Below are 20869 nucleotides of genomic sequence, written 5' to 3' on the forward strand. Positions count from 1 at the left end.
ATCCATCTTGTTTGTTTGGGTGAAGTCTTGCATTGGGACCTGAGGCTTGCCTATTAGGCTAGAGTGACTGTCTAGCGAGACTCCTGTCTCTACCTCCATAGTATGGAGATAGCAAGCACATACTACCACATGTAACTTTTTATGCAGGTTCTGGGAACTTAGGAAAGTACACTTGTATGCCAAGGACCTCACTGTCTAACCCATCTCCTCTTCCCCATCGGGTCTTTTATCAACATTGTTAACAAAGCGTTAACCATTCAAGGGAAGGGGACCAGGAAGAGGAAAAGAACCCTCACCAAAAAGCAGTTGCAAGGAAGGCTGAGGACACAAGCCAACAGCTGTGAACACAACCAAGTAGCACCTATTATACATATTATACATATTAGCACCTATCACGTGTACATTAAGTGTAAGTCCTGTTCCGTGCTGACCCTACCAAGCATTGATTCTGGTCCCGCCAACTGTGGGACACACAATAAAGACACGGCCAAGACCACCAAGAGTGTATGTGTGGAATGAGCACCCATGAAGATGGTGAAGTCTGGGACAGTAGCTGATCAGAAAGGGGCTTGGACATAAGAAGACAGGTAAAATGCCCAGAGCAGAGAGAAGACAGAACACACAGATGAAGATGTATTTAGGGGACAGGAAATAGGCAACTTCCCCTGGTTTGAAAGTCTCTAGTTGAGTTGTTTTGAGCACTTGAACTCAAATCTAATTGTTTCTTCAGTAAAAATGAGGCCAACAATATTTCCTAAGCTGCTGGGATGATTAAATGAGGGGAGAGACCGAGTTCCAGGCATGGAGTAAGTGTTCAGAAACATTAATTTCCTTTTCTTTTGCTTTTCCCCCTTTTCCTTTGAGGCACATAATGTCTAGTTCAGGACCAATGATTGCAAATTGGTGGCTCACGAGCCAGACCTCGCCTGTGGATTTGTTTTGCTTGGATCACAGAATTATGGCTCACATTGGGTCTTAAAAATATTTTGAATTAGTTGGCAACATTTGAAAATTAGAAGATTTCATATAAATATACAAATTTCTGGCTTCTCTTGAAAAATAAGACCTGGCCTCAGCAGGCTCCTGCATTACCGCTTGGCAGCACAGCCTGGAATTGAGTCGGCTGCCCCTGTGAGTGAGACCATGTTCCCCAGTTCTGCATAGCCCCATAACTTCCTGCGGAACCCCTAACACCGAGGCAAGTGTCAGCTGCAATTTATCATTGTGTCTGTACTCGTTTTTAATTCTTAAATTGAGTTCGAGGCAGGGTAGAAATTCTTCTTATAAGAAAAGCAGGAAATCGCGAGAATGGCCAACAGCATCACCAGTTTCAGAAAGAAAAGGAGAGAACATATTTTTCTGAGGAAGAAAGAAATCTCCTATTATGTAATATTCAAAGAGAACATACCTTTATTCGGAGAGTAACATGTCTCACTCACTTCTGTAACATGCCTGGTGTTTATGGACATTTGAGTTCACAGTTTCTGCCATGGGCTCCTTCTAAGTAATCTATTTGTGGAAAGCATCAACACCTGAAATTTCCTTCTAGCAATGAAAGGTCAATGTAGCCAAAGCTGAAGGAAGAGGGGCAGGAGATAACTCACTGGGAAAGGGTGCTTGCTCTGCAGGCATGAGAATCCCAGTTCAGATCTTCAACATTCATGTTAAAGGCTGGGCGCACGTGAACTCCCGAAGCCTCAGCTCTGTGGAGGAAAGAGGATCCCTGGGGTTTTCTGGCTGCCAGCCTCCCTTCAGACTGAGAGAGTGAGACTGTCTCAAGGAAAATGATGGAGAACGATGGAGCAGGACACCTGATGTCCTCCTCTTGTCTCTGCACATTCACCTTTCTCCACCACACGCAAACAATGCAACATGCTGCCCCCCACCCCCACACAAAAAACAGCCCCCACCCCGTACACACTCTAACAGACATACCAGAAAAACTGAAGCTGCAGGAACTCATGGTGGTTGACACAAAGTCCATATACTGGACTTCTGGACAAGGTTTATAGCCTCTCTGTCCACTCTCTATAAGACTATGTCCTTTTGGATATTTTGATGTTTGGTCCTTCAGAGTTTCCTGATTATTACCCCAGAGCTAAGGTGCCTAGCAGAGGGAAAAGAAGGCTTTTGAACGATATCTTCTTATAGAAATACAATACAAGTTTCCTACTTCACTTAGCTAAAAGAAAATAATGAGTTTAATTTTAACACAGTATTTTGTTTCACCAATATGGTTACTCCTTAATGGAGTATGGGATTACATCCTGACAAACTGATCACACATTAAACACATCAAAATGTTCAGCACTGAATGCCCGATCCAAGCTCAGTCCTGGTGATGTGTGTAGGGGAGGGATCATAAGGACCTGCTTCACTTTGGGGTGATTTTTAGGCAGTGAATGGGGGGCTGGAGAGGATACTTTCTTCAGTGATACAGAGGTCCAGTTTATGGACTTCGTGTCAACCACCATGAGTTCCTGCAGCTTCAGTTCTTCTGGCATGTCTGTTAAAGCGCATATAGGGGTGGGGGAGGTCTGTTGTTTATGTGTGGGTAGGGGGCATGTTGCGTTGTTTGTGTGTGGTGGAGAAAGGTAAATGCATCTACGTGACTGGGCCAAAGCTCTTGTAAGTAACTCCAGTCAAACTCATTGTTCACCAAATTAGCCTTGGGTGGAATAATTTCTTCCCTCTGCCCTTCGGTTTAGCTTAGCTTATTTCTGGTGTTGTGACGATTAACTCAAGACAAAGCTACATTAGGGAGAGGAAAGGGTTTATTTGGCCCAGATTTACACTTCAGAAGTCTGGCTTTCACACCATCCTGAAGTTGAAATTAGTTAAGAACTTAAGAACTAGTTAAATATCCAAAAGGCAGTGCATTGTGTGTGTGTGTGTGTGTGTGTGTGTGTGTGTGTGTGTGTAGGCATGTGGGTGCATGTGGTTACATGTGGGTTTGTGTAGGTGCATGTGCATGTATGGGTGTGTGCACACATGTGTTGCATGTTCATGTGTGTACCTGGGCACGTTTGTGGAAATCAGAGGACAACCTTGGCTCTCATTCCTTAGGTGCTGGCTACCTTGTGTTTGAAACAGGGTCTCTCATAAGTCTAGAACTGTTCAAGTAGGCTAGGCTGGCAATCCACTCTCGGCTGCCTTAGTTTGGGGACTCTAGGTGCTTTCTTTTCAACTTAATCAGTAAGCAAGTAATTTGAGGGCAACATCATATGCTTCTTCTAGAAAGAAGCAGGAGCTTGGTAAGTCAGTAAAGCAGAGTACTAGAGTTTGATCCCTAAAAATCCATGTGAAGAAAAACTAGTTGTAGGGATGTGTTTATAATCCTATTGCTGAAGAGGCAGAGATGGGTGGATCTGTGGGACTGAATGGCCTGCTAGCCTAAGCTAGCTAGGGAGCTCCAGGCCAAGGAGAGACTCTGTCCCAAATCCAAACCAAAACCAAAGCAAACCAACAACAAAACCCAAGGTGAGTGTTGCCCAAGGTACAGCTGAGGTCATCCTCTGGTGTTACAAGCATATACACACATGGGCTCACACATACACAGAAAATATCCTCCTCAGAATGCTGATGACATGGGATGCTATAACAAGTCAGATTGTTTACTTTGATCAAGTGTAGCCTTTTTTATTCAAATAAAACAATGAGTTTTTCCATGATGGAAAGTCACAGAGCTAAGGTCTCTGTTCCAAAACAGAGCATCGACTTTGGCTGCTCCTGTTGAACCTTCAAGGTCAAAGATCCAATTGAATCTGACATTGGGTGTCAACAGGCATTCATTCATTGGCTCAAAGAATCATTAGCAAACATGTCAGACACCAGGAATTCCACAGATCACAAAAGCACATTTATGACTCCATCCCTCCTCAATAATTGTTACTCATTATGAGAAACAAATGCTGTTTCACATGGCAGATGGGACAATGGATGTAGTGCCAGAAAGGGAAAGAGGAAGGGCCTGGATGGAGGAGTGGTCCATCCATATGGAGAGGAGTGGGAGAGTTTCTTAGAGGAAGTGGGGCTCTAGCAGGTCTCTCTGGAATGAGCAGACACATTCCCAAGGCAGCAAGCAGGAAGGGCACGAACTTAGACTTGTGTGGCCAGCATATGCTGGACTAGAGGAGGGAGCCCCAGATGAGGGCTGATGGTGGAAGCAGATGGACCTGCTGTGTCGTCCCATAATGGGTTCATAGGTGAGGCTGCAGACCCCCCACCCCCATGTGGACATTCTTTTATTCTTTTACTTTGCTATGACTGTTTCTAGATGCTACAAGGTGTGAAATGCTCTACTGCAGACTTGAGAGTTCTTCTTCCTCCTCCTCCCCCCTTACTGGGTTACATCTCTCATAGAAATATAGGCAACTAACTCCACTTGTTTACATCCTAGGACATTTTGGGCCCCATCTAAAAGACATTTCTATGGAAGTAGCTTAAACAGATTTCGGAATAACCCTTAAAATTAAGCACCGTTAAACCGTAACCAAAAAGTACATGTGGACTAGAGATGTGTCAACATGTGTTTTGCGTCTTTCACTTGTGTAATTTATGTATCTTTCACGGCCCCTGGACAGACCCCATGTGCTGCACACATGGCTGGTACTTTTCTTATTAGGAATGGCATAAAGAGGGTCAGGGGAATCAGACTACTGTATTGATAAACACTGATAAAAAATGGCTTCCCAGACACTCTCTTTAATGTGAAGAACATTTTTTTTTCCTGACGAACATAGAATTTCATGACTAAAAGTGACCTTGGAAGAATATGGTGCAAATTGTACATCTAGAAACTGAGATCTGTCTTTAGGGGCTAACCGAATAAATACCACCAGATCTTCAAATATTAGTCACAAAACAAGAATGTGAACCTAAACTTATAGTCTATTGTGCTTTCAAAATTGCATTTGTTTATTTGTGTGTGCTCACGCACATGTGTGCTGTACAGTCTGTGTGATGAGGTTGGAGGACAGCTTGCAGGAGTTGGTCCTCTCTTTCATCATGTGGGTTCTGGGAATTGAACTCAGGTCATCAGGCTTGGTGACAAGCCTACTACACCATCCCATTAGTCCCGAGAGATTTTTTTTTTAATTTTTATTTTTCCAAACCAGTCTGCTCATAATTTTCATTGGAAGAACACCATTATTTTCTAGTTTAAAAGGATTTCTGAATAGCAGTTCTAAAAGTTACCCAGCAGCTCCAACTAGGAGGATAGGAAGAAGATGGAAATCTGTAGAAACAGCGCAATGCTTGGCACATGAAGGTTTCTTAATTACTATTTTGGGGGAATTAAGGAACCACACCAGCAGCCAGGATGGCAGCCAGCTCAACTACCAGCACTGGTGGGAGTGTCCATAAGGACTACAAGATCTATAAAACTAAAGGGAGAAGCACGGTTGGGGGCCAATGTAGGCTTTGCCAATGAAAACACAGTGAGCTGGAGCTCCTGGAGGAAGTGTCTCTACCCAGAGGTGAGATTCAAGGCATTTAACAGCCCTGACCACACAGGCACTGGCCTTCACAGCTGCTGTGAACAGTCCCAAGCAGAGCCTACCAGCTACACCCAGCGCTTGTCTCTCTTGTGAGATACTCGTGGAGTGCTCGGATGCCTGCCCCTCCCACCCAGTAACTTCCCCTTTCATGTCCCCCCTGAGACAATGAAACTCCAATAAAATAGCAAAGCAGGGGAAGGAAGCAAGGATGATGGATGTGCCTGTTAGTGTATGGAAGATGTCAACTGGGTGAGGAACATTCTGCAGGTCGGAGGGACCGGTAGCTCAGTAGCATTGCATGCTGGAGTTAATTTGGTGGTACTTCATCATTTCTGAGTCTCTGTGAGTCAAGGCACTGAAGACGTATCTCCTAATCTCCGGAGCTCAGGAACCTCTGAGCATATTGTCTGACTTGCTAGGTGCATGATACGGAAGAGTTTCACCAAGACCAAAACAGCCATCAAGTTGGGGTAAAAAGAACTGTGAGCACCCCGCCTGCTGGCCAGCCTTTAAGTCTGGATCTGTCTTTTCTAAAGTAGGAGTCAGTACACGACAGATTAAGGAGACATGTACCTCGTGATGTGGAATCAAACCTCAAGAAACATCTTGGGATTCTTTGAGGAGGAATGTATGAAGTCTTGGTATCCATGAAATAACAACAAAACATCATAAAAAAGAAATAACCTGATGTGTCGATAAAGAGGCAAATAAAGAAAGCAAGCGCACTGTTGGAAAATTTACCACTGGACCAATAATATGGCACATCAGGTATAGGAGCTTGCCATTGAGCTTGAAGACCTGAGTTCGTTCCTTGGGTCCAACAGTGGAAGGAGAGAATTTTCCTATGTGGTTTTCTGACCTCCACCTGCACACTGTGGCATGTGCACATGCACCCATGTGTCTGCACGTGCTCTTGTGCACACACACACACACACACACACACACACACAATTAGTAAATAAATTTAATTAAGAAGAATAAAGACAAGCCAGAGAGATGGCTCAGTGTTTAAGAATGCTTGTTGTTCTTGCAAAGAACTAGGTTCAGTTCCTAACACCCACGTGGCAGTTCACAACGTCTGTACTTCCACTTCAGGGGATCCGATGCTCTCTTTCTGCATCTAAGCGTACCCAGAACGTGTGTAGTGCACATTTAAACATGTGCACAAACACTTATACACCTAAGGTAAAAGTAAATTAACCTTTAAACAAAGAATTTAAACCTTTCTGAAGACAGAAGGCAGTGATCTTGGCACACCCAAGTACTACATTGTGACAAACAAAACACATAGCTGAAGGATGTCATTCTTGCATGCATGCAGGAACACCCAAGCCTGTGGCCCTGATCTGTATGTGCTCAGGGTAGCTATGTATGTGGTCTAATCCAAAATAATTAAACATATTTAAAATGTGAGAATTGTCTTGCATTCTCTTGCTAATAATTTGACTGTGTAATGTTCATCACGATGAACTCTGTAAACTAACACCTTCCTGCATGATGTCATAAAGTTGTATAAAACAATGTAAAGGACAGTATTTTTCAAAAGGAGGCAGTGCTGGGGGTTCATGGTCTACCTCTGCGCTTCAAAGTCCATCCATATACAGAAACGTCCACATTTGGATGTTCAGCCCCATCGTACCCAGAATAATAATTCACCCAAGGTGTTCATTTTTCACACATGTAATCTATGAATGTTTCCTTATATGGTAAAGGGTATTTGTAGACATAAGTGAGGCTTTTGGAGAATGGGGAGATTGTTCTCCATCAGCCAGGTGGTCCAGTGTGAACCCAAGGACCTTTAGTGAAATGATTCACTTTATTTGTCAATTTGATGCAACCTAGAACTAGGGAGAAGAGAATCTCATTGAAGGACTGTTTACCCTGGGTTGACTTGAGGGCATGTCTGCAGGGAAGATTGAATTAATTAAGTTAACTGGTGTGAGAAGACCTAGTCCACTGTGGGTGGTATTATTCCCTAGGTAGGGGAACCTGATCTATATGGTGAGGAAATTGAGCTCAGCACAAACAGGCAGTGATGAACACATATGGGTTTATTTCTCTCTGTGCTTGACTGGATGGGATGTGAGTAGCTGCCTGAGGTTCCTGAGGCACTAGCATATCCTTGCGACTATCACACAAAGCCTTTTGGGGTGAATCAACTTAACAGACATGGAGGGTTTTTGGGTTTGGAGTTCAAGGGAGTGTGTTAGTTTCCTATTGTTGTGATAAAACACCATGATCAAGGCAACTTATAGAGGGAAGAGGTTATTTGGGGCTTATGGCTCTGGAAGATTTTGAATTCATGGTGGTAGAGTGGAGAAAGCAGGTGGCAGGCAGCTGGAGCATCAGGTGACAGTTTGCCTATTGAACCACAAATAGGAAACCAACAATACGAATTAAAAGATGGTAGTCTTTTGAGACCTCAAAGCTCACCAGTAGTGACATATTTCCTTCAGTAAAGTCACATTTCCAAAGTCTCCCTGTGATGGTTTGTATATCCTGGGCCCAGAAAGTGGCACTATTAGAAGATGTGTCCCTGTTGGAGTAGGTGTGTCACTGTGGGTGCGGGCTTTAAGACCCTTATCCTAGCTGCGTGGGCCAGTCTTCTCCTTTTTCTCTTTGGAACAAGATGTAGAACTCTCAGCTCCTCCTGTACCATGCCTGCCTGGATGCTGCTATGCTCTTGCCTTGATAATGGACTGAACCTCTGAACCTGTAAGTCAGCCCCGATTAAATGTCCTTATAAGAGTTGCCTTAGAAGGGTTGGGGATTTAGCTCAGCGGTAGAGCGCTTGCCTAGCAGGCGCAAGGCCCTGGGTTCGATCCCCAGCTCCGGAAAAAACTAAAAAAAAAAAAAAAAAAAAAAAAAAAAAAAAAAAAAAAAAAGAGTTGCCTTGGTCATGGTGTCTGTTTACACAGTAAAACCCTCCCCAAGTATGCATTGAGTATCCAGATGCCTGAGACTTACAGGGTATATATCATTCAAACTGTCACACGGAGGGGCACTGGGGGAGGATTGGTCTTTTAAGGTAAGAGGTTTATTAGAAGAGTTACTAACACCATAGAAAGACAGGAAGACATAAGCATGGTGGGGCTGCAGAGGAGGGTTCAGGCACATGTAGCAGAGCCCCGTTTTATAGCTTTCTGAGAACGTGGTGGTGGGGCATTCTATGCCATGGGATGGATGAGGACCCATTGCAGTCATGCTGTCTTTGAGTCATCTACGACACAAGACACCCAAGAGTCTAGATAAACAGGTTATTGGAAATCAAATTACTGTAGTTTTGGGAATTATCTAAGTTCATCCAAATGGGACAGCTTCACAAAATGTCGTGACACCTGCTGACAAGACCACCAGCTTCTCCTGACCTCAAAGCTAAGAGTGCCTGTAGCAGAGATTTCATTACCTTACTGTAGCTCATCTACCTGATGCTCCCACCAATGTACTTACATGATTTTCTTTGTTTTGTTGCTATAAATTCTTCATGGAATTGTCTTGCCAGAACAGGCTATGTGTGTGTTCCTTGCCATAATTACCTTACCCTTTGAGGTAAGAGCTGTTTTTCCTATGTCAACAGTTAGGACTTTGATCTCTGAACAACTTAATTTTTTTTTTTAAATTTTTATGTGTGGTGTTTTGCCTGTATTTATGGCTGTGCACCACATGTATGCAGTACCAACAGAGGCCAGAAGAGGGACACGGATTCAGTGGAACTGGAGTTACAGGTGGTTGTAAGCCACCATGCAGGTACCAGGAATTGAACCTGAGTTCTCCAGATGGGCAGTCAGTACTCTTAACCACTGAGCCATCTCTTCAGCCCCACTAAACTATTTTAAAGAGCGTATATGTACATATATTTGTGTATGAGGGCGTGCATGTGCACATGTGACAACTTTTACTGTCATTTCTCAGGTATTATTATTTTTGTTTTGGTTTGGTTTTTGAGAAAACATCTCTCAGAGGCCTGGAATTTTCCTAGGAGCCCTAGGGATCCTCCTGTCTCATCCTTTCCAGTGTTGGGATTCTAAGATGTACCAACTAACACGCCTACTTTCCCTTTTTAAAACAAAACAAAACAAAACAAAACGTGGGTTCTTGGGCTTGAACTCTGGTCCTTGTGTCTGCAAACCAAGCACTTTACTGGTTGAGTCATCCCCCAGCCTCTGTATGTATGTTTTTAAGAAACCAAGGTGAAAGTCAATGTGGCACTCCGTCATCCACACTGACATACAGCCTGGTAGCATTTTCTGTCTTCACAGTGCCATGCCTAGCCTACCTTTTCACTGGCTGCCACCATGCTTAGCTTAGTTCTGCATTGGCTGACACTATGCCTAGCCTAGCTCTTCATTGGCTGTCACAACGCTTAGCCTAGCTCTTCATTGACTGTCATCATGCCTAGCCTAACTCTTCATTGGCTGCCATCATGCATACCCTAGCTCTTCATTGGTTGCAACCATGCCTAGCCTAGCTCTTCATTGGCTGCCACCATGCCTAGCTCTTCATTGGCTTCCTTCCACACCATCCTCTATCCTCGGACAAACATTATTTTCATTTTTATCCAATCCAATTTATCTTCTTTTTTCTTACTTTGTGCCTCTGATGTAGAATCTCAGGATCCACTGCCAAATCTGAGGTCTTAGAAACTCTTTCCCTCACCTCAGAAGGAAATCCTCCACCCATTAAACAACCACGTTCTATTTTAATATCCACACCCCTGTACCACCCCAGCAATCAAACCACCAGTCTGCTTTTCTGTCCCAGTGGATTTGTCTATTACTGAATCTTTCAAAGAAGAACCATAAATTGTATGACTGTTTTTAGTCTGGCTTCTTGCTGTTAATCGTGTGTGTGTGTGTGTGTGTGTGTGTGTGTGTGTTCATATTTGTGTGTGTAAATTCAGGCATGCTCAGGCCATGACATGTATATGGAGGTAAGAGAACAACCCCAAGCATCAGTCTTCACCCTCCACCCTCTTTGAGGGTCTCACCTTGTTCACTACTGCACTCACCTGGTCCTTGAACCAGACCAATGTTGTTGCAATGAGTATTTGCAAGGAAAGCCATTTGGGCCAATAGATATACTGTATGACACATTGGGACACCTACAGCTTCTAGGGTGAGAGTTTATTTATTTATTTATTTATTTATTTATTTATTTATTTATTTATTTATTTTTCTTTGGGGGGCTGCAAGGGAGGAAGGTGGATATGAAGGAATGGGGAAAAGAGTCAGATTGGAATGCACAACGTGAAATTCACAAAGAATCAATTAAAAAGTAAAAAAATGCATAATAACACTTGCATAGGACCTACCCGCATCCTCCCTTATTTTTAAGATCATCTCTGCATTGGCTATAACACCCGGTACACTGTCAATGCGATTAGATAATTGCTATATTGTATGTTTAGGGAACATTGGCAAAGAATAACTCTTTCTGTCCGTGTTCATTACACACACATTATTTTGCTGATTGCTTCTGATTGACAGTTGGTTGAATCCGCACATCTCCGGCCCACGGATATAGAGATCTGGCTATATTTCATTTGTATTTCATATATTCCGTAGGAGGAGAATTGCTAGGTCACATGATCACTGTCATCCATATGCTAGTGCTTAACTATTTACGCTTAACTTTTTGAGGGACTGCCAAACTCTGCTCACAGTGGCGGCACTATTTCATAGTCTGCCAACAATGTACGAAAGTTCAAATTTCTCTGTGTCTTTGCCAACGCATGTTTTTGTTTCCACTCTTCGGTTACACCATCATAAACGAACATGCAGTATATATCAGTGACCATGCAGCATAGATCACTGCAGCTCTGATCTGCAATTTCTTAATGACCAATGATGTTGAAAATCTTTTCTGTGCGTTCTGGTGGCCATTTGGGAAGAGTTATGCTCCAGGCCTTTGCTCATTTTAGAACTGCATTGCTTAGGGGCTGGAAACAGGCTTAGTGGCTCAACCGTTTGCTGTGCAAGACTGAGGGCTGGAGCTTAGATCCCAGCACCCACTTATGCGGTGGACAAGTATAGCCTGCCTGTTATCCCAGCATGCGGGAGCAGAGATGGGATCCCTGGAGCAAGCTGCCAGCTAAACTAGCAGAAGCAATGAACTCCAAGTTCAAATGAGAGACCTTGCCTTGATATGTAATGTGAAGAGTGATTGAGGAAGACATCTGACATCAACCTCTGGCCTCTACAGACATGTAGCATAATCACGAATATGCAAAATTGATTATCACTATAATATACGAGTTCTATATATGATCTGATTATCAGAAACAACCCTTTATTAGACAAAAGACAATGTCTCCGCATTGGAAGACTTTAGGTCAATTTGTTTTTATCTGTTTATTTGAATTCACTTGTGAGGTCATCTGGTCTTGCACTTTTCATTTTCAGGAGCGTTATATTTTTATTTTTTTATAAGTAGGGTTTGTCTATGGGTATAAACATGAACAGTTAGAATGTGGCTTGACATTGTTCTGAGGGTGCTGTGCAGGCTGCTGGAGGAGACAAGGCACCAGTGATCTTGCCCCTCTGTGAATCCTGTGATCCCCAAGATCAATCTTCTGAAAGAAATATTTAAGCCTGTGCAATAGCGGTGCCGCTGTTGTGTAGGGGAACAACTATTTTCTGTTATAGAAGATTTCAATCCCAATCTGGGATTTCTTTCCCACCTTTGACATTCAGTTCCTGCATAAAAGACACATACACACACACACACACACACACACACACACTCACACAACCTGTATTATTTACAATAAGCCTTAAGCAGCACAAGAGGTGGGCAGATATCTATCCTCTATGCGGTAGGAATCTACTTTCCTATTATAACCCTGAGTTATTACTTACTATGGTTCATCTGGGCTGCTCTTAACTCCGTTGGCCAGCACTCAGGGCCACACTTTTAGGACTCACTAACCTATGGAGGCTTCTTTTCCATTCACCTTCATCTCCCTCATGGTTCTTCTCTGACTCCCAGGCCCCACCTATGTCTCTTCTTCCCAGCTATTGGCTGTCGGTGACCTTATTAACCAATAAGAAATAACTTGATGGCAAGGTATCATTTGGGTCTACCTGCAGAGTTTTCTCCTCTCTGGGGCAACCTGATCTTGAGGAATCAATATTAGCATTAAAATACAAGCAGCATCAGGCCAACCCACTACAATTCTTTGATTGGTAATGTTTTTATAGAAAATTTGATTATTGGTCCAATCTCTTTGATTATAGTATTTTGAGATTTTTCTAGTTCTTCTTAGAGTTGTATTAATAATTTGTATATTTCTAGGAATCTGTCCATTTTATATAAGCTATGTAACCAGTGGATATGATGGTTGGTTCATAGCATCTTTCACAACCTATTTAGTTTCAGGAATTTTGATAGTAATATACTCACATTTTAAATATACTCACACTGGTTATTCAGTCTCCTCTTTTGATATTACCATAACTCAAGTGTTTTAAATCAGATTATTTATTTATCATCTGTCTCTCTCTGTGCCTTTCTCTATCTATGTGTGTCTGTTTGTGTCTGTGTGTCTTCATGTCTCTTCTGTGTGTGTTTCTCTCTGTATGCCCCCCTCTCTCTCTGTCTTCTCTCCCACTAAGTTCTTTCTTTCCTTTCCTCCTCCTCCTCCTCCCCCTCCTCCTCCTCCTCCCCCTACTCCTCCTCCTCCTCCTCTTTCTCTTTCTCTCTCTTGCTTTTCTATATATGGTCTCATGTTGTACAGGTCAGTTTCAGACTCTACATAGCTGAGAACAACCTTGAACTTTTGATCCTCCTGTCTCTGCCTACCTAGTGATGGAATTGCAGGAGTGCACCATCATATTTGACTTTATGCAGTGCTGCTGCTGGAACCCAGGGCTTGCTTCATTCACTTGCTTTACTTACTGATTGCATATACCCCTAGTTCCCCTCAACAATTTTGAAGAATATTATATACACTATTAGTGACTACACTCACAACACTACACAACACGCCTCTTCGGAATTTAGCACTCAATGTTTATTTTAAAAGGATAGCTTTTCCAGATGCGGAAACAGGATATTAACAGGTTTTCTTCCCCTAACATGAGCTCTTGGTCTATACTTTCTTTGCTTCGGATACTTTGTTACGAGTTGAACATTTTAGCTTTGTGCTGTGATAACCCTGGAAGTCAGATCTTCCTCCTCGGCCATGACTGATGTGCTAGCTGGGTAGTGACATTCATGGCTTTTCTCAAACTAAAGTTTACAAGTAAGTCATTTCAAGTGGTGTATGGTCACCGAGGCTTCTCTTCTGTGGACTCTGAAGCCAGCCAAGGACTTTCTCTAATAAAACTAAAGAGAAAATTTAAGGGTGCTTTATCTTCCAAAGGACTCCAATGAATACTGCATAGGAAGTAGCTTCAGTGCCTGGGATGTTGGAGAATGATCAGCTACTATGTCAGTCGCTAGTAAACCTCCAGATAAAAAAATATAAACCATACACCACTGACCCCTAGAGATCAGAGTTCCTATTGCCCATCACTAGCAAACTGCATAGGGATAAACCTCCATCACCTCCATCACTGCATCTCGTTCTGATTGCTTTACTGTTCTCTCTCTCTCTCTCTCTCTCTCTCTCTCTCTCTCTCTCTCTGCCTTTCTCTCTCTCTCTCTCTCTCTCTCTCTCTCTCTCTCTCTCTCTCCCCTCCATTGTGCTAAGCTGTTACTTATTGCCACTACCTAGAAAGCCCTCCACATATCTGTATGTAACTTAACTGGTTCCACCTGATCACCTTGGTTCAAAAACAACAACAGCAGCAGCAGCAACAACAACAACAACAGCAACAACAACAGCAACAACAACACTGGTCACCAAATTGGTAAATGGAGTTCAAATCTTGGAACCTGCATAGCAGAAGGACAGAACTGTTTCCTGAGGGTTGTTTTCTTTTCTTCACATGTGTGCTATAGAACACTTGCATGCGCACCTACACATACAACTAATAACTCTGTAGTGAGAATGCTTTAAATGTATAGAATTAATGCAGTCAAGTTTAAATTGCTTTTCTAACCCCTTTGAAAAGCTGGGAAGGAAATACCAAGAATGGTTGCCTCTAACCACAGGACTACATGTCAAACTGGAAAGATGGGACAATTTGAAGCCTTAAATGTCTAATAAATTCTTTTTATGAGTCAGAGCTTCCAAATACCAATAATTGGAAAAATATGTAATAAAATATTCTAGAGAAAAGTTAAAAATAAGCAGTGATAAAATGAGAGCAGCGTCTGTATCATTTAAGTCCAGTCATGGAAAAAAACGAGGGGACGACTACAAAGATGGGGAGAAAGTAAAGGAGGTTTAAAAACGGAAGGAAAAAAAACTAGGAAATTTTGTCTTTAAACGACAATGATTTTTATTAAAAGTAAACCACTCTCAAATGATTATAAACATCTTCATCTATATTGGATCATATTGGATGTAAGAGATAGTTTATAATGACGAAAGGAGACATCTAGAAAGTATGAAAATAGCGTGAACCAGTGCATTCCAAATGACCATTATGAACTGTAAGGAGTCTAAGCAGGGTGAGAAGGCTGAGGATGGACTGCGGCTGGTAGAGAGTGTTTGCCTTAAATGCACAAGGTCCTTGATCTAATGAGAGTGCTTACCCTGAACGCACAAGGTCCTGGATCCAATGAGAGTGTTTGCCCTGAACGCGAAGGTCCTGGATCCGATGAATCTGCAGCATGTAACAAAGATACCAGGATATAGAAATAGAAGAGACCAGATCGAGGAACCTGTTTTTAGCTGTGAGACATATTACTTTCAGTTCTTGTGTAGTACAGACAAACACTCCGAGTACCAGTACAATATAGTTAAAGAACATAATTGATTTGGATAGTGTTCTAGTTTGATTTCTGTACTTTGATAAAACACGATGACCAAAGCAACTTGAGTAGTGTTGGGAGATGACTTTGTGCAACTGTGTATTTCAGATGCCAGGAGGACACACATAGAGCAGAGGGACCCAGGGAAAGACTGAGAGTGCAGGTAAAGGACATGTGGCTGGAAAGTGGGCAATCATAGGAAGGTTAGCATGGATGCTCATCTGACCAACATGGCACCTGCAGCTATTTAATAAACGTATTAGGTTTCTGTGTCATTCATTCAGGAGCCAGAACGGGCTAGACCAAATGTAGAAATGGCAATCATTACATTGAAGCAAAAAGGTTGAAGAAGAGCCTTCAGAATTACCGCTATACTGATAGGGAAGGAGGTGCACTGCTAGGTTATCGAGCGGGGTCAGAACAGCAACCCAAGCAGGAACCATGGCACGCATGCGCGGGTGGAGTGGGGGTGCCCCTTACTGCTCCTCTCCTGAACTTTATGCTCAGCCACCTTCCCTAGACAGTCCAGGCCCCCCTGCGTGGGGATAGTGCTGTCAGAGAGGCTCTTTCCTCTCCATTAGTCGTGAGTTACTACAGTCTCTCACAGACATGGCTGCAGCTCCGACTTGTGGGCACAGTTCTCTTCAGTTGACATTTTCTCCTGCCAGGTGACTTTAGATTGAGTCGACTTGAGCCCAATTTCGAATCAGGACAAATAGTATATGTTTCTTTCCCCCCTTACTAATAAAGACTCCATCTTCCAATCAGACATGCATTAAATCAAAGAAAAATTGATCATAAAAAAAGGCCTTTAAGTAAGTGGAAAACTGCAGTTTCCCTGCTGTAATGCCCTTAAAAAAAAAAAAGTACAGAAAAAAGGAGACAGGAAACACAGAGGAAAAGCAAATCAAAGTTCCCACTGGCAGAAATTTTTTAAGATTTATTTTTAATCATGTGTAGTGGTATGTCTGTGTATGGTGTGTGGGTTGTGCGAATTGGTGCAATGCCTGCTGGGATCAGAGGCATTGGACCCCCCAGAGCTGGCGCTATAGGCGGTCGTGAACGGCCTAGTATCAGTGTTGGGAACTCAATTCAGGTCTTCTGCAAAAGCAGTATGTGCTCTTAACTGCTGAGACAGCTCTTCAGCACCCCAAGTCTTTGAAAATGTAAGTATTGATTAAAAACTAAAACTTGTTATTTAGAAAATAATGAAGTTTCTTTTGAAAACAACGATGGCATATCAATAACAATGTTACATATCGAAATGGAAGTGTCTTACCAGTTTCTTTTATTAGTGTATTCGTTGGCTGGTAGTGGTGCAATATATTATACATTATTACATAACAAAGAGTTAGTTAGTTTTAATGACAGAAGTTAGGAAAATCCATCTTAAGTAAAATAGACAGAAAAAAGAAAAAATTAAGATTAAAGGATTAATAAAGAATGCTTAAATACTAAATGTAAATATAATAACATTTGAAAACAGGGCACATCTCTCATAAATATAAGAACACAAATAAAATTAAGAAAAAGAAAATAAACAAATCAAAGGATACAGACATTTGCTAGAAAGATTACGCAAATAATGTGTACATTTCACTGTTGACAAATACATCTCTCAAAGGAGAAGATGATATTTTAGGAAAATTTAGAGGAACAACTTTGATTAAAGAAATGGAAAATCAGAAGCATTCAATAAAAATTCCTGAGACGGGCTAAAGATATGGCTTAGCAGCTCAGTTTGCCCTGGTTGCTCTTCCAGAGAATCAGGGTTTGATTCCCAGCGCCCACAGGGTGGCTCTCAACTGTCTGTAACCCCAGTTCTAATGTAGCTGATGGTCTCCATGGCCACTGCACACACATGATTCAGAGTCATACATGTAGGTACCCCCTCCCCAAATAAAAATGAATAAATGCTTAAGGTAAAATAAAAATGCTCATGAAAATAAAAAAAAACATTTAAATAAGCTGTTTAAATAAGCTACAGAGACAGGTGTCACCAACATGCTACTTCAGCTATCCAGGGACCACATGCCTGGGAAAGAAAAGAAAAACATGCGAACTTAACTATGTATACACACACACACACACACACACACACACACACACACACACACACAAACGCACGCGCGCGCACACACACACACACACACACACACACACACACATGCAGTTCCCCCTGATCTCCACGCAGCTTATGAAACATAAGATGAACTCATTTGTGCACAGGGTCACGCTTGCCTCTAAGCCTGACTAAGCTGAGTTTCAGCTTGGGACTCAGAGGTGGAAGGAAAGAACAGACTCCTGAAAACTGTCCTCTGCCCTCCATTTCTCCGCAAAATCATAGAGCCTGCTATTCACGACCTACTGTTAGGATATGCATCTCATTTATAAAATGGGCCTTTTCTATGTGGTAACATTTTTGAAATTATGATGTATTTTATAATTGATGAGTACTATCATTTTACATATTACATATGATGGTGCTATCATATTATGTGTTAACTGCGTTGGGTGCTGAAGATTATTAAATAAAATTAAGCACCTTTTCAATATGGGCGTGTAAATGTTCATAGATGTGTGCATGTGTGCATGTAGGAGCATGCATGGAGATCAGGGGAACTGTGGGTACATGGATACAGGAACATGCATGAAGATCGGGGGAACTGCATGTGTATGGGTACAGGAGCATGCATGGAGATCGGGGGAACCTTAGGTGTCATTTCTCCGGTGCCATACACTTGTTGCTTGAGGCACGGTCGTCCCTAATCTGGAACTTGCCACGTAATCTAGGCTGTCTGGCCAGCAAGCTCCAAGGTTCTGCCTGCCCCTGTCTCCCCAGCACTGGGATTCAAAGCATGTGACTCTATGCTTAGCATTCTTTGTACAAAAGGGGCTCAGACTTAGGACCCTACGTTTGCAAAACTGAGCTATTCTGCTTCAAAATGTTTAGAAAGCCAGCAAAAAAAAAAAAAAAAAAGAAAGAAAGAAGAGAATATTTTTAACAGTGTAAGAATACCTCATTTACCACAACATCTTACATCACAGTATTAAAACTAAGAAGTATTTTCATTAAATATCTCAAATGAAATGAGAATAGTCCTTTCCACTGTGAGGCTGCTTGAACCTAAACAACAGAAAACTGTGTGTGGACCTTTGGATAGGAGAGCACTTAGTAGCATTACTGGTGCATCATGGGCTTATGTCAGCAGAAAACTCTAGGTAATTGACGCCTCATCCTTCAGAATTAACATAAAGTTCACCAGAATTGCCTGATAGGAGATAAATATGCAACATCAGTACATTCCCTAAGGCCTCTTCAGCACGCACAAAGGCAACCGGTGAAGGAGAAAACGGGGTTAAAAAATTCCAGCAATAATGGAAATCTTAGTGCTTAAGACCAACAACTGCTTGGCATCTACAGGAAGAGAATTCCCCAGTTTCATCCAGACACTAGAGGATTCTGAGCGACCCTGTGTCTTTGAATGGGAAAACTGTACACTATGAACTGCATCATCTTCAAAGTCTGTTCTAGTTTAAAACAGACCCCATTAAGTGTGACAGAAGAGGTGATGAAACTAGGTAGACGTATGAAGGAGCCATGTAGCAAGTATTACTATATGATATGCACTAAAGCCATAGTTCAAATACACAGACTAGCTGTGGCTATAGATTAGTGGTAGAGTGCTTGTCTGGAAGGCATGAGGCCATGAGTTCAACCCCCAGCATTGGAAAATAAAATAAGAAAGAAACCCTCGTAAATACAAACAGCAGGACTTCTGAAAGGCATCTGGTCATCTGGACAAGAATAACCTAAAAAGCAAATAAACAGACTTGTCGAGGAGAAGATATATTCACACTTACTGTGATAGAGCCACACGAGTTGTTATTTCTTTTTTTTTTTTTATTATTATTAACTTGAGTATTTCTTATATACATTTCGAGTGTTATTCCCTTTCCCAGTTTCCGGGCAAACATCCCCCTCCCCCCTCCCCTTTCTTATCGGTGTTCCCCTCCCCACCCTCCCCCCATTGTCCCCCTCCCCCCAACAGTCTAGTTCACTGGGGGTTCAGTCTTAGCAGGACCCAGGGCTTCCCCTTCCACTGGTGCTCTTACTAGGATATTCATTGCTACCTATGAGGTCAGAGTCCAGGGTCAGTCCATGTATAGTCTTTAGGTAGTGGCTTAGTCCCTGGAAGCTCTGGTTGCTTGGCATTGTTGTACATATGGGGTCTCAAGCCCCTTCAAGCTCTTCCAGTTCTTTCTCTGATTCCTTCAACGGGGGTCCTATTCTCAGTTCAGTGGTTTGCTGCTGGTATTCGCCTCTGTATTTGCTGTATTCTGGCTGTGTCTCTCAGGAGCGATCTACATCCGGCTCCTGTCGGTCTGCACTTCTTTGCTTCATCCATCTTGTCTAATTGGATGGCTGTATATGCATGGGCCACATGTGGGGCAGACTCTGAATGGGTGTTCCTTCAGTCTCTGTTTTAATCTTTGCCTCTCTCTTCCCTGCCAAGGGTATTCTTGTTCCCCTTTTAAAGAAGGAGTGAACCATTCACATTTTGATCATCTGTCTTGAGTTTCATTTGTTCTAGGCATTTAGGGTAATTCAAGCATTTGGGCTAATAGCCACTTATCAGTGAGTGCATACCATGTATGTCTTTCTGTGTTTGGGTTAGCTCACTCAGGATGATATTTTCCAGTTCCAGCCATTTGCCTACGAATTTCATAAAGTCGTTGTTTTTGATAGCTGAGTAATATTCCATTGTGTAGATGTACCACATTTTCTGTATCCATTCCTCTGTTGAAGGGCATCTGGGTTCTTTCCAGCTTCTGGCTATTATAAATAAGGCTGCAATGAACATAGTGGAGCATGTGTCTCTTTTATATGTTGGGGCATCTTTTGGGTATATGCCCAAGAGAGGTATAGCTGGATCCTCAGGCAGTTCAATGTCCAATTTTCTGAGGATCCTCCAGACTGATTTCCAGAATGGTTGTACCAGTTTGCAATCCCACCAACAATGGAGGAGTGTTCCTCTTTCTCCACATCCTCGCCAGCATCTGTTGTCCCCTGAGTTTTTGATCTTAGCCATTCTCACTGGTGTGAGGTGAAATCTCAGGGTTGTTTTGATTTGCATTTCCCTTATGACTAAAGATGTTGAACATTTCTTTAGGTGTTTCTCCGCCAATCGGCATTCCTCAGCTGTGAATTCTTTGTTTAGCTCTGAGCCCCATTTTTTAATAGGGTTATTTGTTTCCCTGTGGTCTAACTTCTTGAGTTCTTTGTATATTTTGGATATAAGGCCTCTATCTGTTGTAGGATTGGTAAAGATCTTTTCCCAATCTGTTGGTTGCCGTTTTGTCCTAACCACAGTGTCCTTTGCCTTACAGAAGCTTTGCAGTTTTATGAGATCCCATTTGTCAATTCTTGATCTTAGAGCGTAAGCCATTGGTGTTTTGTTCAGGAAATTTTTTCCAGTGCCCATGTGTTCCAGATGCTTCCCTAGTTT

This window comes from Rattus norvegicus, chromosome 13, assembly GCF_021556685.1.
Source record: "Rattus norvegicus strain SHRSP/BbbUtx chromosome 13, alternate assembly SHRSP_T2T, whole genome shotgun sequence".
NCBI classification, from domain to species: Eukaryota; Metazoa; Chordata; class Mammalia; order Rodentia; family Muridae; genus Rattus; species Rattus norvegicus.